We start from the raw sequence: 21,167 nt of genomic DNA, 5'->3' as shown, positions 1-21,167 counted from the left end.
TAAGTCTCTTGGTCCATCTACATTTATAAAAGTCAAAATGTGTTTGTTTGTGGCAGGATTTGTGGCACAGCGTTGTTCCTTATACAACTCCACATCGTTTTACAAATCTGCACCAAATTTTGCATAGTTACCTGTTAAGACCCTCTGGATATTACTGGCTACATGACATTTGGGCACCCTGCCCCGTTCCCCGGATTTCAGCAAAAGTCAACAAATGTTGTGGGTTTGTGGCAAAGTGTTGTTCGTTATACAATTGGACACGTTTTACCAATCTGCACCAAATTTTACATAGTTACCTGTTAGGACCTTCCGGATATTACTGGCTGCATGACATTTGGAAACCCCACCCCGTTACCTGGATTTCAGCACAAGTCAAAATGTAATTGTGGGCTTGTTGCTTGGCAAAGTGTTTTTCCTTATACAATTCCACACTGTTTCACAAATCTGCACCACATTTTTCATAGTTAGCTGTTAGGACCCTCTGGGCATTAGTGGCTACATGACATTTGGACATCCCACCCTTTTCCCCAGATTTCAGCACCTTCACGCATGAGACGGTTGTCTGAAATCGGCGTAACATCAATGTGCTCGTAAAAGGACTGGTCCCGACATGAGGAACAAAACTCGAGGTCCAGGCCCTAGGATGCACAGTTTCCAAGATATTTGCACCGCAACTAACTGCCATGCCAGGGTTAGGTGACATGTGGGGAGAGAGCACAGAAGGTGCCAGTATGCAGAAGCACACCAACTATCATCTCCCTCCAACGTCTGCTATGTCAGCCAGTCACATGCACCCAATTTCAGTGCAGTTTACTTCAGGGTGCAAAGCACATCAAGTGATAAGCGAATAGGAGCAGCGACCTACAGGATCAGTGTTATCATGTCTGTATACAGAACCCATTTGAAGAACGTGTACTTCTGCTAGTTTTATATATTGTCAACAGGGACAAACAGTGATGTCTAGTAGTCTTAAGCTGAATCCACAGACATCTTGCTTGGAGGTCCAGTATACAATGTCATAATGACAGGATTTGTAATTGATATTTTTAATTGATTTAACATTCTGTATGTTGAAACTTGATCAATAATATTCTTCTATCAATAATACATCCTCTATGACCAGTGCTATGTTTGATGCTATTCTGTTTTGTCTTTTGATAAAATGATGTTTTCGTCATTGTGGATCCTACTTGTGTATGTTTTAAGACAGGAAAAGTGTCATGTGTGTACTGCCACAAACAGATTGTGCAAAACCAATGGACATCAAGGCACTCGTTACAATACCCAGTCAACAGACAGGTAGACAGGGGAAGTAGGCATAAAAAGGGGTTAAAGGGGGGAGAAGGAGAGTCAATTGAAACGTAATGTTTTTATTTGCCTCCTGAATGTTCAGTAGGATGTTTCAGCATGCAGGTGTAGTGAAAGAGCATTCCAGAGATCGGCGATGGTAGATGGGAAACTGGAGCCCCCGGCTCTTGTGAGCTTGAATCGTGGTGTGGTCAGACGATGGCTGTGGATGGATCTTTTAGGTCTGGTGGAGGGAGTTTTGGTAATTCTTTGTGAAAGGTAGGATGGAGCATACTTTGAGAGGCATCTGTGAGTGATGGAGAGAATTTTGAAGTCAATATTTTGTAGCACGGGTAGCGAGTGGGCAGGTCTTCTGTGGGATAATACAAGGTCCCGTTTTGCAAGTTTCATAGTGGCGCAAATGGTATTGTTTCGAATTGTCTGGAGTTTAATAGGTAGGAAATGTACCACACTTAGTTAGATTGTTGGGCTAGGAAATGTATCACACGTAGATGGATTGTTGGGGAAGGAAATGCATCACACTTAGGTTGATAGTTGCGGTAGGAATTGTTCAACACGTTGATGGATTGTTGGGGGTAGGAAATGTATAACACTTAGATGGAGTATTGAGGGTAGGAATTGTATCACACATAGATGGATAGGGCATGTACCACACTTAGATGGAGTGTTGGGGGTAGGAAATGTACCAGACTTAGATGGTTTGCTGCGGGTAGGAAATGTATCACACTTAGATGGAGTATTGAGGGTAGGAATTGTATCACACATAGATGGATTGTTGGGGGTAGGACATGTATCACACTTAGATGGAGTGTTGGGGGTAGGAAATGTACCACACTTAGATGGTTTGCTGGGGGTAGGAAATGTATCACACTTAGATGGATTATTTTGGGTAGAAAATGTGTTGCTCCTAACTAATCGTACAAAAACTCACCATTCTGCATACCCTCAAACTCTGAACTGAACACAATGATACCTCTACCCCACCGGAAAGTGCACGCACTTCACAACACCCAACACAAAACCATACCATACACCTTCATACCTCAACACCACATGACGGCTACCAACTGAAAACACATCTACGCTCAGTGACCAGTTTCTCTGAAATGAAGCTGCCAACAGCACATCAAAGCTCTCTTGCTCTTCTCCCTCACAATCCCACTAACATACCCCCAACCCTCCTTCCATTGCAGATCTTCCAGAGCGCAGTACAGGACTCATTAACATTACCATATCTACACAGGTGTGTGTGTGACTATAATAGCAGGCGCTATACTTTAACTTTTTCATTGATTTAAAAATATGTGATGTCACTTGAACAAATCCTCACTTCTGGTTGTGTATTCAAAGTAGAAAATATTACAACATAAAATTGAACTTGAAGCAAGAATGTCGATTGTTATATTTTCATTACAGTGTCTATGATACAGGAGATGATAGGGATATCTCCATCTTGAACAGCATCATTCCAAACTACTCATGATGCATAGGTATGCCATTGTGTATTGTTATGTGTATTCTGAACGGTTCGCACTGCCTAAATAGTTGATCCAGATACAAGCTCATCAATTTATTTTTTTACTTTTGGTGACAACTTTTCTATGTTTTTGGGCCATCACATTTGATTGCCCAATAGTCAACAGTTTAACAAATTCCCATCTCTGTTCCTCATCTGGCATCAACGGACGTACTATGGCATATGATTTTCATGTGTCTCCAAGACATATCTAGATGTCTATATCACAAGGATTATTGATATATAGATTCGTTTTTTATTCCTTTGTGCTTCAAAAGAAATTACAGGAATCAATGTCCTAAATTGCACTATTAAACTTTAATTGGCAATATTGCTCATTGGTGTAATCAATCTGTTATATAGTCTTGCCCATGTTCATGGCATTTCATAAGGATGATGCCATTACATCTGCTCTGTTATCTGTTTCATCGGGTATGGAGCAGAGTGCACAGGTATACATTTCACTTGATGTGGTTTTTAAGTTTGGTGGTTACTGACATATTCATGCATTTCACCAGTGTACCTGTTTTAGTCTCTAGAAATCAATCGGTGGCTATCAACTACCCCTTTCTATTTGCAAATATTTATTTGCATCGTTAATATGTTCATTTTTGTTAACCAGATGGAAACAGTCGTGCTTACCTTTATGACAGGACCATATGATGCCACGGAAGGGGGACAGGTGCATGATATTATTGTTATTATGCCTTTGATGTTGAAAGGTATAAAAATGGATACGTATAAGCAATAAAGTCAGTACGTCAGCTTTCTCTCCATACTTCAAATGGAATGGATAGCACCAAGGAAGTGTACATACTTCTTATTTTTGCGTGTGTTCACTTATCTATTCCCTTCTTGTACGAAAGGAGGATAATGTGATGGGCAGTCTTATTTACATAATATAGGACAACCTGAAAGGAGAACAATTACGTTGCTAGGGTTTGTTTTGTGAATATCCATGGATAGTTTTTATAGACCTGTTAAAAGCAAGCCTATCACAAGTGAGTTATTACTCTCTCCATAAAGAGATTGTAATCGCTAACAAATTGCCTTTTACCTGTTTCAGTAGTGTGACTTGTTTCACTTACCTTACCTTTTCATGTTCCATAGGAGTCTACTTTTATGCTAACTCTAATGCCAGCACCATATGATATAACCGAAGCAGGACAGGTTTGCCAGGTGAATTTAATGTGTGTTTTTGTCCGGTGGATCTTTACACGTGGATATAGTTTGGCGTCATAGTTATCAGTGTGCCTATTTTAATGTAAAGTGTCATGCCCTGTACTTGTTTTGGTATTCTTCCTTCAGATCAATGTGCAAGTCCTTTGCTTTTACAGCTGCATCAGAATGTGATGACGCACATTGATGCAGGATTACAAGGCACAGTGCAAGAAGCACAGGCATGGCATTATGGCATGCCTGTTATATTGGTGATTATTTTTTGAATTTTCTTTCCACCGGAATTTTAAATGTTTATGAATTAGAAAAAATGTTTTAAAAGAAAATTATAAAATGTCACGCACAATTGAAATGTACAATTTGGTGTCATCAATATGTAAACAAAGCACACAGCATGTCTAACTGAATCTTTTAAGAGATTGTGTGGTGATACATTAAGGATTTGATAATTATCAAATACAAAGCCATTGCAAAAGGGAGTTTGGTTATTCAATGAAAGGGAATATTTATCTATATACATATGCTTTATATCAATTGGAACATTTTAATCAATAAATTAACAATGGTGATAGAATTATGAGACAACATGGTGAAGTGGATATTAGAACAATATTGGTTTGCCTATTGACAGGAGGTCGGTACTTCACCATTGCAGTTTGCTGCACCAGTTTGATCTGTGACAATTGATGTGCTCAGATGAAGTAATAAGGATCAGAACTCCATAGATATAGCACTGAAGTTGTGTATAACGTTTTTAAGTTTTTCAGTCATGACCTGTTATATACGTTAAGATAAGATTTACGAACAAATGCGATGATAGGGAAGACACCTGCAATCAACTTTTGTGAATGCTTTAACAAAACTATAGCTGATCTCTTGGATACAAGAGGAATGTTAACAGTATATAGAAGGGTCTAAATAATTTGAAATAGTGTTTAGGCGGGTATGCCACAGAGGATTGTAATACTTCATAGTCTGTAAGCATTAGTGGTAGTTAGTGTAGAAGTTTAAAAAAATGGTGTTTCCACAATTTAAGTGATTAAGGGGTAATTGCACCCCTAATTGCTGGCGCACGCGGCTGTCGCACAGAGTGGCACCAGCCACGTGCGCCAAAACCCATTTTGGCGCACAGCGTATTAATGGATTTAAACATCCATAACCAGCCGTGGCGCAGAGTGGTGCAACGACCCTGCCGCAGCGCCAGTTATGCCCCCCATCCTCGCCCGTGCGCCAAAAACATCGCACAAATCCCCTACATGGCGCAAAGGCCAGGGGACCAGTATACAGCTCCCCAACCACAAAAACGCACCGAAAATGCCACACAGCCCTCACGCGCCAGCAAAATGGCATGTAAAAGTCCCTGCACACCCCTCAGAATACACGTACCCCGCTCGTGCCAGGGAAATTTCATGTAAAAGTCTCTGCGCACCCCTCGGAATATGCGTACCCTGCTAGCACCAGCGAAATCGCGTGTAAAAGTCCCTGTGCACCCTGCGTACCCCGCTCGCGCCAGTGAAATTGCGTGTAAAAGTACCCGCGCACCCCTCGGAATACGCATGCCCAGCTCGCACCAGCGGAATCGGGTGTAAAAGTCCCTGCGCAAACCTCGGAATATGCATAACCTGCTCGTGCCAGCGAAATCACATGTAAAAGTCCCTGCACACCCCTCCGAATACACGTACCCCACTCGTGCCAGGTAAATTGCGTGGAAAAAGTCGCCCCTGTGGTGTGGGCTGCTCGTGGGGCATGGGGAGGGTGGATGGGCTGCCTGCGGGTCATGGACTTGGGTGATGGGCTGTCTGCGGTGCACGCCCAAGGGTGATGGGCTGCCTGCAGGGCATGGACTGGGGTGATGGGCTGCCTGCAGGCATGGACTGGGGTGATGGGCTGCCTGTAGGACATGCCGAGGGGTGATGGGCTGCCTTCGGGGCATGCCCAGGTGTGATGGGCTGCCTGCGGGGCATGCCCAGGGGTGATGGGCTGCCAGCGGGGTATGGACTGGGGTGATGGGCCACCTGCTGGGCATGCCCAGGGGTGATGGGCTGCCTGTGGAGCATGGACTGGGGTGATGGGGCCTGCAGGGCATGAACTGGGGTGATCGGCTGCCTGCGGGGCATGCCCAGGGGTGATGGGCTGACTGCGGGGCATGCCCAGGGGTGATGGGCTGCCTGCGGGACATGGAATGGGGTGATGGGCTGCGAGCGGGGCATTCCCAGGGGTGATGGGCTGCCTGTGGGGCATGCCCAGGGGTGATGGGCTGCCTGCGGTGCATGGACTGGGGTGATGGGATGCCTGCAGGGCATGCCCAGGGGTGATGGGCTGCCTGCAGGGCATTCCCAGGGGTGATGGGCTGCCTGAAGGGCATGGACTGGGGTGACGGGCTGCCTGCGGGGCATGCCCAGGGATGATGGGCTGCCTTCGGGGAATGAACTGGGGTGATGGGCTGCCTTCGGGCCTGGACTAGGGTGATGGGCTGCCTGCGGGGCATGACCAGAGGTGATGAGCTGCCTGCGGGGTATGGACTGGGGTGATGGCCCACCTGCTGGGCATGCCCAGGGGTGATGGGCTGCCTGTGGAGCATGGACTGGGGTGATGGGGCCTGCAGGGCATGAACTGGGGTGATCGGCTGCCTGCGGGGCATGCCCAGGGGTGATGGGCTGACTGCGGGGCATGCGCAGGGGTGATGGGCTGCCTGCGGGACATGGACTGGGGTGATGGGCTGCGAGCGGGGCATTCCCAGGGGTGATGGGCTGCCTGTGGGGCATGCCCAGGGGTGATGGGCTGCCTGCGGTGCATGGACTGGGGTGATGGGATGCCTGCAGGGCATGCCCAGGGGTGATGGGCTGCCTGCAGGGCATTCCCAGGGGTGATGGGCTGCCTGAAGGGCATGGACTGGGGTGACGGGCTGTCTGCGGGGCATGCCCAGGGGTGATGGGCTGCCTTCGGGGAATGAACTGGGGTGATGGGCTGCCTTCGGGCCTGGACTAGGGTGATGGGCTGCCTGCGGGGCATGACCAGAGGTGATGAGCTGCCTGCGGGGCATGCCCAGGGGTGATGGGCTGCCTGCGGGGCATGCCCAGGGGTGATGGGATGCCTGCGGGGCATGGACTGGGGTGATGGGCTGCCTGTGGGGCATGGGGAGGGTGGATGGGCTGCCTGCGCGTATTCCGGGGGTGCGCGTGGACTTTCACATGCGTTTTGCCTGGCGCGAGTGTGTTACGTGCATTCCTGGGGTGCGCCGGGACATCTACACGCGATTTCGCTGCCGCGAGCCGGGTACATGCATTCCGAGGGTGCACGGGGAGTTTCACATGCGATTTCACTAGCGCGAGCGGGATACGTGTATTCCAGTGGTGCGCGGAGAGTTTCAAATGCGATTTCGCTAGCGCGAGCAGGGAATATGTATTCCGGGGGTGCGCAGGGAGTTTCACATGCGATTTCGCTAGCGTGAGTGGGGTGCGTGTATTCCGGGGGTGTGCGTGGAGTTTCACATGCCAATTCGCTAGCGCGAGCGGGGTACGTGTATTCCGGGGGTGCGCGGGAAGTTTCACACACGATTTTGCTAGTGCAAGCGGGGTACGTGTATTCCAGTGGTTCGCGGGGAGGTTCACACGTGATTTGGCAGTGTGTGCCCTCCCGGGTGTGCCCTTCCCCCCTCCCCATGCATAGCAGGCAGCCCACATCACAGGGGACCACCCCACACTCCTGGCGATGCCCCGCATGCAGCCCATCACCCCATACCATGCCCCGCAGGCAGGCCACATGGCACCATGCACTTGGGAGCCCCGACTCATGTCCCCCCCACCCCTCCACCCAGCATTGACGGGAACCTGCCAGCAGGCCCCGACTCATGTCACCCACCACGCCCACCATTGACGTGCACCTGCCAGCAGGCCCCGACTCATGTCCCCCACCCCACCCACTTGACGGGCACCAGCCAGCAGGCCCTGACTCATGTCCCCCACCCCGTAATTGACGGGCACCTGCCAGCAGTCCCCGACTCATGTCCCCCACCCCACCCACCATTGACGGGCAGCTGCCAGCAGGCCCCGACTCATGTCCCCCAACCCACCCCGAGTGACAGGCACCTGCCAGCAGGCCCCGACACATGGCCCACCAAACAACATGCCCTAACAAAACAAACCCAGGGCCCTAATGCCAACCCAAATCCCCCTTCCCCCCAGTACAAGCACGCAACCATCCACTGCACCCACTCCCAAATTACCCATGCCATGAGAGTCTTAAAAGATCCACCATGGCCATGCATAAATGTGCAACGGAGCCACACAATGGCAACACATGACTGAGGCAATGCACATAGAGACATGCACAAAACCAATGAGAGTACACAACACTAATAATGAAGATATATGAAATGTATTCTAAAACGTAATGAAAAAACATAATGAAAATTCAAACTTGCAAATTAAGAAATAATGAAAGGAAAAAAAATAAAAAGAAAAAATCCAATGTAAAACAAAAATCCACAACAGTAAAAAAAGAGAAGTGGTCCATTGCCAATTTCCAAATAAAGTACATTAAAAAACAAAAAAAACCATTGATCCATGGGATGTCCAAAGAATGAAAGTATGTACAAGTCCGGAACTATATACAATGGAAGTCCAAAAGGTCCATGATCCCCAAACAAAAGGAAACCTACAAAAAAGTCCTATGAATAAAAAACTATTTACATAAAGTGGAGCAAAGTCCATGAACTCCAAAAAAAAGATAAAACAAAGGAAACCTAACCCTAAAGAACTATGTACAAAGGCGGCGGGCAAGTCCTACGGCTCACTTTTTGATGTCCCGGGCCAGGGCATCATTGAACTCCATGTCGATGTTCCGGAGGCAGGCCTCGTCCCTGGCCTCAAGGTCTCGCAGGGATGCAGCCATGCCCTCCTCAAACTCCATGTGAGTTGCCTCGAGGCACTCAGCCCACCTCAATGCCCTGCGCATGGAGTTCTCCGCCCAGACCATAGTGAGCCGTGCCTCCTCCGCACGCCGCTGCTCTGCATGTATCTGCTGGCTCAACCGCTGCCACACGGAAGACACTCCCAATCCAGGGTCCTCCTGCCCTCCGGCCAATACCTGCCCCTGTGATGTTGATGGCCCAGAGCCATCATCGCTCCCACCCTGAGCCTGCTGCTGCCATGCATGTGCCCTGCCTGTTGATGCCTGCACGTCCTCCTCTTGCTGGGGTCCAGTTGGTGTGGTGGCCACCGCTGCTGGACCTCCGATTCCCGAATGTGGCAGGGATGTGTCCTCCACAAGCCTGGCCGCTGGATCAGGGGCAGCTACACAGGGTGCCCAGGTGATACTTGGGCAGTAAGATGGCATAGAGGACAACTGGTGAATAGGGGGTTCAGTCGAGGAGGAGGTCGCTATAAGATCCAGCACACGGAGGAACCCAGCACTGGTGACCTGTCCTAGTAGGCCGACGCAGTCAAAGAGGTATTTGAAATGACGTGCATTGTCCAGACGAGAACCCTGCATGTCATCTCGAATCCCAATTTAACACAATGCCACCCCAGCTAGGACAGGCTCAATCCGGTCACGGATTGCCACGTCCGCAGGAAGAGGAAGGCCAGTTGTTGTTTGCACATCCCCTCCCTGAAACCGGATCTGGACGAAGGCATTCCTGCTGGTGTGGGATGATGCAGTCACAGGATCTGGGACAGGATTACACACAGGCACCTCCTCAGTGGCCTGTGCTGCCTCCTGTCCCTGCCCCTGGACTGTACCACTAGCACCAGTGGAATCCCTGTTACCAGGACCTGTGTGTGAGCCTTCCACGGCCTCCTCCTCAAACGAATCCACCACCAACCTGGATGACTCTGTGCCATCTTCCTCCATAGGCCCCTGTGTAGGCTCAGCTGCCCCTACTGCTGCCGAGGAGTCCACCTCCAACCTCCGCCTCTTGGACCTTCCCTCAGCAGTTGCAGCCATGGACGCGGCAACAGGCTCCTCACTCCCGGAAGAGATGACTATGTGGGAGGAAAGCTGGGCCTTGCGTCTCCGGCTGGCGGTGGGATCCCTGCCGCTGTGCTCCACAGCACCGTCTCCACCCTCTTCATCAGTCGATGCTGCAGACAGGGAGAGACAGAACACAGGCATCAGGGCACTGTACAATGGTCGGATACACACATGACAGTTGCACATGAGTGACAGTGTCGAAATTCACAGATGGCATCACACTCCCCAACACTCCTATCATTTGAACCCACATACATGCACAAATTAACAGGAATCGTGCAGCAAGAAGCAGCATCCATACACACACAACAGCATGAACATCTGAAGGTTGGCATGATGTCACAAGCAACATGGGGAGTGCCGAACACATGCACACAGGCCAACAGACAGACATACATCTGTACATATCCACCCCCTGTCACAGTGCAATCATCGGCAACTATGTCACATCTGCCAATTGGATTTCTACATGTCTGTGTTACATGCATCCATGGCACATTACAGTCGCACAACTGTCAAACACACACACGCACATGTATGCCGTTCACATACATGAATGTGGAACCAGCCTCCATGTGTCACACCCCAACCATGCCATAGTACATACCCAGAAATGCTAACATGTGTGCATCTCCACATGCAGTTGTGCATCATGCTTTGGAACACATACACCATTGATGTGCATCACACATGACGGGACTCACATGCAGCATGGTCATGTCCCTGCATATACACATCCATACATGGTCTTTTTCAGACATATGTCCAAGCTGCACACTCCAGGCACACCTCAACATGCACTGCATTCAATAAGTACGCATGGACATTTACCGCTCGACTCTGGACCGGTCTGCCTCTCGAGGACCTGGCGGTGAAGCGCTGGGTTAATGCATTCTAGGACCCTCATGTCGTCGGTGGTAAGGTGGACCTTTCTGAGGGTCCTGGACCTGAAGTCCTCCCAGCGCTTACGGACGTGTGGTAGGTTGCAGGTTGCCACCCCCTCCACGTTGATGGCAACCACAATGTCCTTCCAGATCCTCTCCCATCCATCCTTGTCGGCGCGTCTTCTTCCGTAGAGGGCATCATAATGCACCAGGACTTACTCCACCAGGTTGCCAACTTCTCCTGCAGTGAAGCTGGCAGCCCTCTGCCTCTCTTGCTGGGGGTTGCCAGTGGTCTCTGATGGTGTTGCATCCTGACATGGCAACGCCCGAGCCAGGTGTGGGTGGGCAACTGGGTCCTGGTGCTGGGCTGCGGAGTGATGGAACTGCAGCCGGGGGTCTTCTGATCCAGCACGGGTGGTCACAGCAACTGGACCCCTGCAGATGGCTGACGTGCAGGCACCAAATAGCATGGCACGTGGCCAGCAGGCAGGTAGGCAGCAGCAGATGGCTGGTGGGAGTCAGCTCGGGGCTCTGGGGGGCAGGAAAATTGCCTTCTGGGCAGGAGCGTGGTCTTCCGTGTGTTGTCGCGTGGCCAGCTTGATACGGAGTCATTTGGCACGTGAAAAAACAGCACGTCAGCGTGTAATTCGAGGAAAGGCCCTTAGCGTGTAAGCGCGTATATGACGTAAAACGCGCAGGCGTTTCCCTCGTCACGGGTCCATAGTTATTCAGCACATGAAAAAACAGCACGTCCGCGTGTTAATGCGTGTAATTCAAGGAAAGGGCCTAAGCACGTAAGTGACGTGACGCGCGCAGGCGTTTCCCTAGGCACGGGTTAAAGGTGAGCGGGTCCCGGAAGTTCGCTGTACATGCCTTTTCGTGGAGACCGACGCCTGTGTTGCTACTTGATATGATATGGCATTTTTAACGCGCCTATACACAAGTGTTTCAAGGCGCGAAGGCTTGAAACAACAACAACAACTTCTGGTTGTTTCACGCGCCATCACAGCTTCACAGCGGATCAAGGACGTATCTCTTCTTTTGGCGGGGTTATTGGCTACGCGTGTTTTTCATTACCACGCTAGTCAGACGGTGAGTCGCGCATGCTATTTTTCCCACTGCGGGTCCCCCTGTGTATTGCGTACCGGTTTTTGAGGTCATAGTAGCCTGCGTGTCCCACACGTATGTGTTTTTCATGTCCCTGGGTGCCACCGCGTACTGCAGGAGGTTAATTCCACACACGTGGGCTACTGGGGGTTGCGTGCACGGGTTTTACTGCAGTTTTGGGGTGCCTGAGCATTGCATGATCAGTCACTCTATCACCGGGGTCACATACAGCCTTGCAGGTGCACAGGGGTGCTGTTAACATCTTGTATCCCACCCCCTTCACCCCAATTGCCAAGGACAATTGTGGTGTACACCTCCCATTGGCACTACTACATCTGTGCCGGCATTACTAAATCTGTGCCATGGTTGGGAGGCCATGAAAGGTGAGGGGCGCCTCAGCTGGGTGTACTCCACATGGTGGGCGTGGTCAGGGACGTGGCTGGCGTGACCAGGGAGTAGGGGGACTCCAGGGTGTCGGCTGCAGAGGGCGAAGAGGCAGGGGTGCACCTCTTCAGCGCGATGTTGTGCCACGTGTTGGTGCAGTCATGCCACCACCCCCTGTGGTTCCGGGAGATGCATCTCTTGCATCTGGCACTGACGCCCATGTGACCCGGCAGTCCGTTTCATCGACTGCCACAGGCCCAAGGGTAGTGGTAGCTGCAGGTGCAGCTGTGGACACCACCACCCAGGCTCAGGGTCGGCCAAGGCATGCTGCGTTGGCACCTGAAGAGTCCCAGGATGATTTCCAGGAGGTCAGGAGGTACACGGTAAGTGCACTCAGGGCTGCCCTGACCGAGGCACATGTCATCTGCTGCCCCGAGCAGCCGGGTGTTGGCAAGTGCATGGGCAGATGCAGCCGACACCACCCCGGCTGTGAGTCTACCATCCAGGACAGTGCCGGTCAATGACCTTGGCACAGAGGATGTTGCTGCGCAGTGTCCAGTCAAGGGCACCCAGCAGCCACCGACGCAAGTCAGGGCTTCCGTCCTTGTTCCACCTGCCACTCCCTCGGTTCAATCCACCAGCGCCACTGCCCCTACTGATCAGGGCGGCATTTGCCAGTCAGGGTCCGGACCACTGCCCAAGAGGAGGAAGGTTGCACCTGCAGCAGAGGCTGGGACCCCAGACATGGCTCTGGCCTCCGGCACGTCGAGGAAGAAGCCTTTCTGCAAGCAGGAACTGGACTTCCTTGTGGACTACTTGTCGGGACATGACCGTGATATGCTAGTGGTTGTTGGGTGTCCTGACCCACGTTTAAGCTATCATGCCACCACATTTGGTGCTGTGGGCTTAGAAAATTCAAGATGGCGGAAAACCCACATGTGCGCCGAAATCCAGGAAAGCTGCGCAGTTTGTGCGCACACTAAAATGGTTGCCTCACTTGCCACCCACCAGTGCGAGAATGAAAGGCCGGGTTGCCATGAGGGAAATGGGTTGCCAAAGGAAAAACAGTAGGGCCGGTTAGCTTCAAAGCGCTTTAAAACCACCTTTGGACTACCCGCACAGTAGTCTGAAACCATTGGGAATGGAAATGCTGATTGCCAAATGCAACCTAGAATTGTGGGGAATTCATTTCTTAAATCCCAAAAATGGGTGCAGTACCAGTACTCACCACTATCCAAAAGCCGGCGTTTTAAAACCACTCTGTTTCCCTGAAGGCAAGTCAAAATGCCTATTTTCAAACATTGCAATATGTGCAAAATATTTACTGAACACCAGCAGACATTTGGCAGAATGGAGTTTTGTGTGCCTACAAAATCTGGGAAATGAAGATCATAAGACAAGGTTTATAACAAGACTGGCTGAGCTGTGGATTGCAGCAGTTTAAGTTGCACTGGATTTAAAGACACTAAAATCGAAAATGTTTAGATTAAATGAGTGACCTATGTTTGGTATCACATGCCTTTGTAACTGTTGAAATGTCATAGTTTTGCACTTAGACTCAACATCCTAGCTGCATGTGTAAAATTGCAAGTTAAGTTAAAAAGCAACAAAAAACCTGCCAGTTAGCTGAAGGTCTGGCTTAAGGAACTTGATTTTGCTTGGCAGCTACCCCCATCAGGAGTGAAACTTGAGTCACCACTGTGTTCCCAGGCCAACCTTCCTTTTGCTGCCCACACTAAGGATATGCCATCTATCTGATAATTGAATTACCTGTGCTCTGCAGGAAAGTGAACAAAGCCCTGTCCTTGCTCAGGCAAAGGTTTTATTGGCAGGAGTCGTAAATGGTCGTAAAAAGTGGCTTCCTCCTGAGGAAAGGGGAGGAGCACTGCCTGTGAGAGCAAGCTGGCTTGGCAGAACTGGAAAGACCAGTATTTCTACCTTGTGCTGAGAGGAAACCACACCCCTTTGTAGCCAGAATATTGTTTAGAAAAAGATGAATAACTCATAGTACGGACATGTGAAAATTTTATAAATGACACCATAATTCTTGTGATTTTTCTGCCCACATTTTAAGAGGTTTTTCGACCCGGTGGCGTGTTCAGGGGGGTTTTAGCGGAAAAGTGGATATTACTCTAAATGTATGCATGTTAAAAATCTGAAACTTCATCAGTTAATGTCCCTACTCCCTGCACACATGTATGTAAAGTTGGGTCAATGTCAGAGATTGAAAAATCAGTTAAAAAGTCAATTATGTGCCATTTCTGAATGCAAGCTCTTAGAAACAGCAGATTTGGACAGAGACATGGCTAAATTCAGCCACACCATGTATATGTAATTTCAAGCAACTGTGTAACTGTGAAATATGTCTTTTATTATCAAATATAGAATGTGTGCAATCTGACAAGGGAGTGCCCTCTTGGCAAGCCATAAAATGACATCACTCTGACTCACAGTTCATTACCCAATCAAATGATAAATGGAAGTTTGACCAATTAGAAGCTGAGAGAGAGGTAGGGTCAGTGATGCTAGAACACACCCACATTCTAAACACATAAAAGCAGACAGACAGGACAGATAGGGACCTTCAAAATCCATCTGCCGCTGGAAGCTCTGCCGGAAAAATCCATACTTTACCTCCATCAAACCTCCAGAGAGCCAAACTAGAGACTTCAATCTATCCAGAACTAAGAGACCAGACCAGAGAGAAAGCAGTGCTGTACCCAGAGAGACCCAGACCAGCAGAGAGAGCTGACCCAGATCACTGTGAAGTGCAGAGGCCAGACCAGACCAGACCAGAGTCCAGTTTAAAACCCTGACCAGATCCGTGACGAGGCCCATTTCACTCAAGAATATAGTGTGAGTACATAGTAAAACTGTGTAGAACCCATCTCTTAGTTAAAATAATATAATTCAATCCATTTTAACCTAAGTAGAACTGCAGCTTAGCAATTGTGTTATCCTGCCATCATTTTTAAAGCTGAAAAAGTGTGCGTTTAAAATTTCAAATCTGAAAAACGACCTTCACAAAATCGCTCATATCTCCGCAACCGTTTGTGCTAGAGACTTGCAATAACTTTTATTTGAAAGCTTAGAATCTTAGCTTTGAATCGCACCTAGAACCGCATTCCTACCCCTTATAGTTTTACCGCGATCGCGGAACACGCATTCGCGAATTTTACCACGATTTGCAAATTTCTTCACGTGTAAAAAGCTGCTGCTGCTTGCCTTCCATTTGCCAGAAATTCGTTTAACCTGCTAACTATCCCTGCATCATTGCTAGTGTGAGCCTGGACTAATATTAACTAGATACCACTCACCCTGAACCTCTGAAAGGGAATTAACAGCATTTCCAGCATATTTCTCATCCATTGCTAACACATATAAAAGCATTTGGGCCTGTGTTTTCAAAACTCCTATCTGTTTTCTGTAAGCTTGCTGGGTTGAACTGAATTACATTGATTGCATTTCTGAGAACTGTGTGTTTCCTCCCATTTCCTTGCATTACATAAAGAGGGGGGGGAGTGAATAGCCAGAGAAAAGTGATTACATTGTTTGGTTGAAATCATATTGAGTATTTTCTGTACTGCATTCATTGAATATTGCATCCACCTGAGCTTACATAAAGCATCCTCTACCACATTATACTTTTGTTCCTATTTACCAGTGTGCTACCTTATCCATTTCATGTCAACTCATTAGTGATTATAGAGAAGCGTGTTAGTGCCAGATTCTCTGTTGTTCATCTTTATCATATCAGATTAAGTGTGCTATTCAATTATTAATTTATTATAAAGCGTGATATATATATATTGTTTAAATTATCAATTAAACCTTTAAACTTGCAAAACAGAACTACTTCTTGGCTCAGTGGGGTCAGGGGGATTCCAAGAGAGGGGTGTTATATAGGGGTAGTCATCCAGAACGCATGAACTGGACCTAAAGATATATCAATAAGGGTTTTCATTCAGTATTATAGACTAGGCGTTGACTTAGCTGTAGTGTTGAATTGAATCCTCTTACAAATTGGGGGCTCGTCCGGGATGTTGGGTTAGATTTACCACTTGTGCAGCTTAATACAGTGTGCTAACTGACGGGATACATACATCCGGTCGGATCACCACGCTGCATTACGCTGTGAAGCATTCCTCAAAAGGGACACTCCAAGAAAAGTTCTGTTCTGCAAAAATAAAATACAAACTTCTGTAAGTCAGGACAGAGACCAATCTCTAGAATGACGACCTTAGTAGACATGAAAATAGCCAGAGAGCACCTCTTGCATAAGCTATTTGTGAGAGGTGAATGGACCGAACAGGGCCAGGATGTGTGGTTGCAGGCCATCACACAACAGGTCACTGAAACAGGGTCAGATATATATAGAGATCAGGGTCCCTTACATGTGGCCCTGAGTGAACTATATATGGCTCCTAAAGCCAAAGAGGAACACAATAAGATTGCCAGGATAGCAGCATACCTGTACCTATATATGGGAGACATGCAGGATAGATGTGCTGAAAGCCAAAATCTGGCAAATAGGCAACAGATGGCATTACAGAAGGCCCAATCTGACCTGGTCTCTTCTGAGCAGAGGCTGCAGAGGAGCCAGGAGTCAGAAGATGATAGTAGGCAGCACATCATTAAAATAAAGAAGGATATGGATGTGCTGCAACAGGAAAAGGTAGAACAGGATACCAGATTTCTGGCCTTGCAGAAGGAATACCAAGAAGGTTTGGACTCCCTACTGCAAAACCAGAAAAAGCTGGAGCAACAACTGGACTTCAACAGGGTATGTGCTGAGCAGGTAGTCACCCTGCAAGGCCACCTAGATAGAGTGAAGGCAGAGAGCAACAAACTAATTCTGAAAGACCTGGATACCCAGGCAGAGTTTGATCAGGAGCGCCAGAATGCTGGTGCCTTCCAAAGGCAAAGGGACGACCTGGCGGCACAGATGCAGGCTCTTAGTCAGGAAAGGGATACCTTAGGCCAGGAAGTCTGCCATTTAAAAAGAAAAATGGAAGAAAATCACCTGGCCCACCAGGGACTGGGTGACCTCCAAAAAGAACACCAGAACTTGCTAGAGCACACCAGGAGGGTGGAGGATGCTCTAGCAAGAAAGGAGCAGGCCAATAGGGACACAGCTCAGGAGGTAACCCTCCTGCAGCAAAGACTGGCCCAGTTCTCCAGGACCAACCAGGAAGCACAGAGGGAAAATGAGGCTCTCTGCCAGCACAATGAGAGGCTCCAGCAACAGGTAGCGATGCAGGAGAAACTGATAGAGTCGAGTAAGGCCTTAACAGAGGAACTGAAAGCACAAATGCAGGCTCTTGCATTGCAACAGGGAGCAGGGGCGGATAGAGATGAGGTTCGCTGGGAAATGGAAACTCCGGAGCATAACCTCAGGAGCCCTAGTACCAGAGGCCCTCATACCTCTCAGTCCCTGGACTCTGCCACCCCCATGTCCCCTGGCGCACGTGAGCACAGGACCACAGGGATGGCAGATTACTATCCAGCCAGAAGCATGGGGCTCATAGGCCAGTACCACCCAGGAATGGAGGGGTGGGCATCCGGGTATGGGCACCCAAGTACAGTACAGTTCAATGGGGAACCCCAGGAGAGTAGGCCCATTAAGGGCATCCTGAAAACCTCTGCCCAGTTAGGTCAGTGGAGGGGGTACCCATCAAATCCTGGCAGCAAGGAGGAATCTGAAGACTCCTCTGAACTGCGCAGGACACAGGAGACCAGGTCCCCACATTCTGCCAGCCATTCCCAGGCTCGCAGAATCCGGGAAAACCTGGAAGAACAGACGGGAACCTCTGGGAGCAGTGCCTCTGAGTCCGAGGAAGAATGGACAAGGGTTACCCGAACCAAAAAGGCCAATAAGGCAAAAAGGGCCTTGCTTAAGGACCCCTTAAAGCAGATTAAGGCGATCAGGAGCGTCATCACGCCTTACCATAAGAACGCTAAGTATTCTGTTTGGGAGCACTTAGAGTTGTTTGAACAAATGATGGAGACTTCACATTTGAAGGACAGCCAAAGCTGTATTCAATATGTAAAGTGGACCTTCTCCCCGGAATACTCCAGTTTCTTTGCGGGGCTGGAGGACCAAAATCATTTAAGATGGTCCACCTATAAGGCGGCCATCTTGAAACATTTTTCTGTTCACAGAAATCCTCAAGAGGCTCGCAAGGCAGCCTACAATTTGCAATGTGGGGAGGATCAGGCCCCACAAGAATTTGTGCAGGAGTTAAAGCGGGCTTTTGCACAGACCACAAGAAGGGTGCGCACGGATAGCAGGGAATTTATAAATACGTTTTTCCATGCCTTGCCCAAATATATCATGACCCAACTCGTGAGGGATTTTCACGAGAAAAGATCTTTAGACTGGGTCATTGAACAGGCTACCCGGATCTATGAGGTGCAGAAACCGATAGATAGCAAAAGTAATGCCCAGAAAAACCCCAAAGCCAACAGCACCCCTGCTGCTGCCAAGGTGGCAGAGGTAAAGGTCACCCCCGTTTTGGATTTGGAGATGGGGGGGCCTAAAAACCTGCCTGCACCTAATAATGCTAGGCCCAGAAGGTCCTCGGGTCAGTCACAGACAGGGAGCCAAGGAGGCAGCCCCACAAATGGGGTCCCTCGCTCTCCTGATTATGTAAGTCCCCGTTACAAGGGAAACAGACCCATCCTGGGTTATGTGTGGACTCCTCCAGCCCAAGGGGGGGGATCCTGACAAGCACCTAACCCAGGGAACTTCCCTCCAAACTTCCCACAGGAGGGCAGAAATTTACCAAACCCTGGGCAGAACTTTTTCCCCAGATATCCACCCGACTTCCAGCCCCAAAACCATCCATCCTTCTTTCCCCAATTCCCTGAGCCCAGACCACTGAATCCGGGAGAGGGGAGGCCAAGGGTGGAGGGGTACCCAAATCTTCCCAACCCGGGGTATTACCAGAGGAGGGACAGCTACCCTTCCCGGGATCAGCCCAGGGGAGAAAACAGGGCCCCGTATCAGCCTGAGCGGGTTTCCCAGTTAGAGCGCCAGGTTCAAAACATGGCGCGGGACCTGGGTCACATACTGAGGGCTCAGCAGAACCCTCAGATGGGCGTGCCGGCGCAGAACGCACCCAACTCTGGACCTGGTGCTCCAGAACAATGACGGGGGCAGCACCCCGATAACTCACCGGTTCCCAGGGAGGAGGCACAAAGGGAAGGGGGGTGTAAAGCCTTGGAGGAAGCTTCCTTCCTCACTTGTAAACAGCCCCTGGAAACCCAGGAACCGGAAACAAAATCTCTGGCCCCTGAAAGTCTGCCTCCTAAGGAGCAGAGGGGGGGTAGGAGAAACAAAAGACCCAAACAGACTCAGTTTGAGGAGGAGGTACAGATCTTCCAATTTGAGGGAGAGGGATCCTCAGAGGACCCTGGGAAAAGGATCTTCTCCTTCAGAGAGGGGGGAACTCCTCCCAAAGAAAAATGGGTCCCTAGGGATGCAAATCCAGACTGGGGAGATGTGGAGACTGAGCTACCGCCGCCCACCATCTCATCCCAGAACCAACAGCAAGAAAATCCCCTGGTTCAAACCCATCCTGGGGACTGCCTCCAAAAAGGGGGGGCAGCCCAGAACCGGAACCAGGGGAACCCACAATGGCTCTGATCTCCAGTTGCCAACTTTTTCTTTCAGATTCCCAAGGCTCTCCACAGAATTCTGCCCAAATCTCTTCGCTAGCAATGTCCAAAACCAGAAAATTAGCCCACCAGTTGTCCAAAAATGTACATTATCTGTGCCCCCTTGAGGAGAAGGAGGGAAGATATTATGCCCCGGTACAAGTACAGGGACAGGGTACAATCTCGGCACTGGTGGACACTGGATCTCAAGCTACCCTTCTGTCCAGAAGGGCCTTTGACGAACTGAATGCAGGAAGGGGAGAGAATTACCAAATTCCTCTCACCTCTCTTCCGGGACAACTACAGAACTTTGACGGGAAGGAAATTCCCGTTGAGGGGACTGCAGACTTGGACATTAAAATTGGGCGACACAAGCTGAAACACCCGGTCATAGTTGTGACCCCGGAGGGCACCCCTTGTTTACTAGGGAATGACCTCCTGAGAAGGTTGTCACCCCTAATAGATTGTGTAAACAAGGTCCTCCGGACCCAGACTAGCCGACCAATAAAATTGAAACAGAGTGTCAACCATGTTAGTTTAAACGGCACATGCCACATGGTTGAACAAAAATCTGACCAAGTAGAATTTCACTTCCAGAACAACCAGATTCCAGACGTGACAGTAATAGCAGTAGGACAACAGACTAGTGATGGGGGGTCCTCTAAATTTCTGAAAATCAACCTTCCTTCCAGTCTAAAGTGGTACTCCACGCTGGAAGGAAACACTCTGAAATTCTATACCAATCCACAATCTGAAACTCCCACTCCTATAGTCCAGAAAGATGTGAAATCAGCTCAGAGCCTGGCTGATATTCAGCAAATTGGAGAGCAGTTGTTCATCCCTGTTCAGTTAAATGATGGGAAGGACTCTGTTCTCGCTCGAGTGTGTGTGAACAACGGTAAGAGCTTCATCAGCGAAGCCATGTTTCGCCAACTCCCAAAAGATCCAGCCATTCCCCCCTTCAAACTGATAGACAAATGGGAAATGGACCTGGAAGCACCTAATTCCAAACATCTCCTGCCAAGCAGGTGTATGCTCAAAATCTCCATTGGCAACAAGAGCATAGTCCACAATTGTTGGGTCGTGCGAGACGTCCCTGCCGCCTTTTACTTAGGCAGTGACATTCTCAATCGCTTTGCCATTAGTTTGGACCTAAT

The sequence above is a fragment of the Ambystoma mexicanum genome, chromosome 2q, assembly GCF_040938575.1.
Source record: "Ambystoma mexicanum isolate Mex_15411 chromosome 2q, UKY_AmexF1_1, whole genome shotgun sequence".
NCBI classification, from domain to species: Eukaryota; Metazoa; Chordata; class Amphibia; order Caudata; family Ambystomatidae; genus Ambystoma; species Ambystoma mexicanum.
Note: the sequence above shows the minus strand (reverse complement) of the source record.